Consider the following 5,277-nt stretch of genomic DNA (forward strand, 5'->3'; position numbering starts at 1 on the left):
AGACAAGGTTGTCACAGGGGAAATTGTTGTGGGGATCCTTAGGTATTCCTCTTTAAAGAATTATACTCTCTCGCACACAAAGCCAATTAGACTAAAATCATCTTTTATTTAGGCGCTAGAGAAAGGAACCAAGAGAGAAGTCAAGGACTTCTCTTGAGGGGAAATGGTTCAGAGACATGATTCTCTGAGATACCTATCTCCTCCAAAAGAAGAAAGGCAAAAGCTTTTATACTCCATAGATGGGGTAACTACCTGTCAATGGAAAGTTCCCTTTGGGGGTGGGGAAAGTTTGAATAAAGGGTGGTGATCCTGACTTCTGTAGTTATCCCAGTCCCTTGGCGACAATCAGGCAGAAGCCACACCTAATGGGCTTATCTCCCTTACTTCTCAAGGTGTGTCTGTCCTTTAGCTAGTAGGCCAGTTTAAACTTTAATAGTCCCATATTCCTTGATATGTCCTAACACCATATCAAGGTGAAGTCACATTGTCTCCCCTTCTCTACCCTTACCCCATAGAAGAGCAACAGTGGGGGGAGAAGGTGGCAAGGACATCAGAAGTTCCCAGGCTTGCCACAGTCACATTGCTGCTTCATTCATGGGAGACATGGCACCTCCCTCTTCTCTCACTGTATCCTTTATTTCTCCTCTCTCTCTCTCTCTCTCTGTTTCTGTCTCTCTTCTCTCTCTTCTCTGTCTCTCACTCTGTATCTCTTAAATATTACAAATTGTATCTATCTAAAACCAAGAGCTAGCATCATCTATGGTGAGAATAAGCTAGAGGCTCTTCTATTAAGAAAGGATGTCCATTATCACCATTACTACTTGAAACAATGCTAGAAATACTCATTATAGCAGTAAGAGAAGAAAAAGAAATTGAGGGAATAACTATGGTAAGAAAAGAAACATGATTATCACTTTTTGCAGATACACATTTTACTTAGAGAATACTAAAAAGTCAACTAAAAAACTCATTGAAACAATTAACAACTTAAGCAAAGTTGCAGGACAAAACACCAAACCCATACAAATCATCCACATTTCTGTATATTACCAATAAAATCCAGCAGGAAGATATAGGAAGAGAAATTCCATTTAAATGACTACAGAAATATAAAAACTTGGGAGTCTACTTGCCAAGACACACACAGGAACTATACACCATTACAAAACACTCTACACACAAATAAAGACAGATCTAAATAACTGGAGAAATATTAGTTGCTTGTGAATAGATTGAGCTAATATAATAAAAATGACAATACTACTTAAATTAATTCACTTATTCAATGCCATAGCAATCAAACTATCAAAGAATTACATTAGAGTTTGAAAAAAAATAATTCATTTATAGGAACAAGATGTCCAGGGGGCCTAGCAGAACCAGAGCTCAGACTATACTATAAATCCATAATCATCAAAACAATTTGTTACTGCATAAGAAATAAGGAGTCAGGTAGGTGGTTCAGTGGATAGAGCACTGGGCTGGAGTCAGAAAGACATGAGTTCAAATGTGACCTCAGACACTGGCTATGTGAACCTGGGCAAGTCACTTAACCTCTGTTTGCCTTAATTCACTGGAAAAATTAGAAAAGGAAAATGGAAATGGCAAATCATTTCAGTATCATTGCAAAGAAAACCCCACATGGGATCATGAAGAGTTGGACATGGATGGGACTGAACAATTAAACAACGACAACAACAGAGAAATAAAGAGGTGGATCGGATTAGGTACACAACATACAGAAGCAAACAAGCCCGGTAGCCTAGTGTTTGATAAGCCCAAAGATCCCCGTTATTGGGGCAAGAACTCACTCTTCAACAAAAACTGGAAAGCAGTCTGACAGAAACTAGGTATAAACCAATATTTCAAAGCATGTACCAAGACAAATCCCATATGGGTATATGACTTAACCACAAAAAGTGACATCATAAACAAATTAGAGAAGCAAAAAAAAAAAATAGCTTTTAGATCCAGGGTAAGAGACGATTTCATGAACAAACAAGATATACAGAGGATCAAATTTTGTTTACCTAAATGGACAAGTTTGATAACATAAAATTAAAAAGGTTTTGCACAAACAAAACCAATACAGCGAAAAATAGAGGAGAAGCAGGAAGTTAGGAAAAATCTTTGCATTAAGTTTCTCTGATAAAAGTCTCATTCTAAGATATATATATATAGAACTGGTTTTAATTCATAAGAATAAGAGTCATCTCCTAATTGATGAATAGTCAGAGGATATGAACAGGCAATTTTTAGAGGAAGAAATCCAAGCTATCAACAGTCACATTTTTAAAAAATGCTCTCAATCACTGATAATTAGAGAAATGAAAATTAAAAGAACTCTGAGATTCCACCTCACAACCATCAGATTGGCAAATGAAAATGATGAACCTGGATGGGCTGTGGAAAATAGGTAATTAATATACCATTATTGGAACAGTTAACTAACTAGTCTAGCCAATCTGGAAAGCAATTTAAAACTCTGCCCAAGAAAAGCTATTAAATTATGCATACCTTTTAACCCAGTGAGGTTGATACCCCCAAAGAGATTTTTTTAAAAAGAGGAAATACCCCCATTTACAAAAATGTTTACAGCGATTCTTTTTATGGTGCTATAGAAATGGAAACTAAACAAGTACCTGTCAACTGGGGAATGGTTAAACTGGTTGTAGTTATATGAATGTGATGGTATACTATTGTACAGTAAGAAATGATGAAGGGAATAGTTTCAGAGAAATCTGGGAAGACATATGACTTGATTCAGAGTACAATGAATAGAACCAGGAAAACAATTTTACAATAACAACAAAATTGTAAATGCAATTATACTGTACTTACATATCATATTTACAATTAAATAATATTGAAAAGACACTTCTGAAAGATTTCGGGACTCTAATAAACACAATGACCAACCACCATTCTACAGCACTCAAGATGAAACATGTTGTCCAACTTTTGATAGAAATCATGGACTCATAGTACACATTGAGAATTTTTTTTTGGATACAGTGAATGTGGGAAATTGTTTTGCTTACCTATACATATTCATAACAGGGTTGTGTTTTTCTTGCTTTCTTGAGGTGAGGAAAAGGAAAAGGGAGGTTAGTGGGAGAGAATTTGAAACCAAAAATAAAATTAAAAAATTTTTTTTAAAAAGTAAAGTTACAGTATCTTTAAATAGCCCTGGAAAGGGCTTTGAATACCTGGCAAAAGGTCTCTTTCAAAGAAGGTGGTATAGATCAGAGAGCAGATGGATCTGAAATGGTCGTTACTGAAATAGCTGAATGTAAATTTTATTTTTCACTGTACCCAGCTGTTACCAATCAGGATGGAGGCAGGAACCAGGTGGGAACCCCCTACACAAGTACAAGAAAACAAAAATAGGTAAAGACTTAGCTTGGCAGGGAACTTTGTTTAGGAGAGAAACATTCTTTTTTTTTTCTAATTTTTATTTATTTATTTTTAATTAATAAAGTAATTTTTTTCCATTACATGTAAAGATAGTTCTCATCTTTTGTTTATATAAGCTTTACAATTTCAGATTTTTAGGGGAGAAATATTCTTAAAAGAACTTTGCATCCAGATGTGATTTTATTAGAGGTAGATCATACCATATGATTCTTCCTTCTTTCTTCATAAGGCAAGAAAGGTCATAAGGAAGTCAAATGAAACATGTGTGACAAAAAATACTAGGAAGGCCAAGTTAAGCTGTCCCTTCCATTAGTTCTACCAGCCTAAGCAGAATCAATAGATTTCCTATTAGTGTGCCAAATGGGAGAATCACACTGTGTGTGGCTATGAGATCCTTGCATCATGAGAGACCCCCAGGAACCACCGCCGGCTGAGGGAGCAGCAGATTCCAGTCTTCCCTCTCACACTTCCTCCACAACAAACACTCATGAGTGGGATGGTTGTGGAATTGCCTGCCCCATTTATATTGTTCTCTATCTACCGGATTCAACTACAATCTGATACATACTGGCTGCATGACTGTGGACAAATCCATTAACCTCTTAATGCTCTAAGCAGCTGTCTATAACTCATCACTTTAGAGACTGATAAAAGGGAGCTTCCTATGTCAATGAAATCATACCCTATCCCTATTTAAACTGTTTCTCTCTGTCTCTCTTTTCTTTCTCCCTGTCTCCTTCTCTTCCCTTTCTCCTTCTCTCCCTTCTCTATTTCTTTCTTTCCCAGATGCAGGTATGATGTGATTCCATTGTATTAGTAAATAAAGAGATATCTTGTACTGTCAGCTTGTTGATCAATAGGAAGATGTAAGTACAGCTCATTCTCTACATCTCTTAGAATAGTGTTTCTCAGCCCAAATTATAATCCAGTACAATACCTAGTCTCTACCAAACACCTTGCCATCTTCTTATGTCTCAGCCCTGCTGAATATGGAAGGAGTATGATATATGTGATGATTAAAAATTTGAGAGACATCATTTCTGGGTAATTTAATCTTTTTATTAATAAGGCCAGAAAATTATTTTTTTATTTTATTCCGCCCCCCCCCGAAAGTTATTAATAAAAGAATGTTCACTGGACATCTCTCTCAGACCAAAGACAGACAATTATGGTGGTGGGGCTCATAGCTTATATACCCTTGAAACAGTAGGTGGTATCAAACAGCAATCAAATACAATTGGTTGACATAATTTGGAGATAGGCTATATTAAGATGAAGGGCTATACCAGACCACCCCCAGTCTTGGGCTATCAATTCAAAGAATGTCCTCCTCTTCAATGTCCTCCCCAGTGACACTCCCCACACACACAATGGAGAGGCCTTCACTGTCTAGATAAATGGATCTGTCTCCACCCAAGCTTGAGAAGAATAAAATGAGCTTCTAAACCTTAGAAGCTAGGGATGGGTCTGACCAAAACAAAAAGATTCAATGCAATATTATTCCAAGGAGAAACTTGGACCTCAAAAAGTCAGGGCTTTGGAAGAAGAATCTCCCCAAGATATTGGTTATTAATAATTATTTCTCACATATAGGAAGAATGAGAAAAAGAAGGGGAAGTCAAAGTTGGTTTATTTTTTCCCCAATTTATGAGAAAAATGTTTTCTAGTGTGTCAAGATAATGGAATGTGATAGATGAGATTTAGCAGATAGTCAGGGGCCTACCTGGAGATTAATTTAAACTGATTGGATTGCATCCTGAATGGATTACTGGCTGACTTCTAGTTAAGAACATCTGGCTGGTACTTAATGGTACTTTAGAAAGCATGGTTCTCAGAAGCTGAAAAAACTTTCAACTTTGA

This window comes from Dromiciops gliroides, chromosome 3, assembly GCF_019393635.1.
Source record: "Dromiciops gliroides isolate mDroGli1 chromosome 3, mDroGli1.pri, whole genome shotgun sequence".
In the NCBI taxonomy this organism is placed as follows: domain Eukaryota; kingdom Metazoa; phylum Chordata; class Mammalia; order Microbiotheria; family Microbiotheriidae; genus Dromiciops; species Dromiciops gliroides.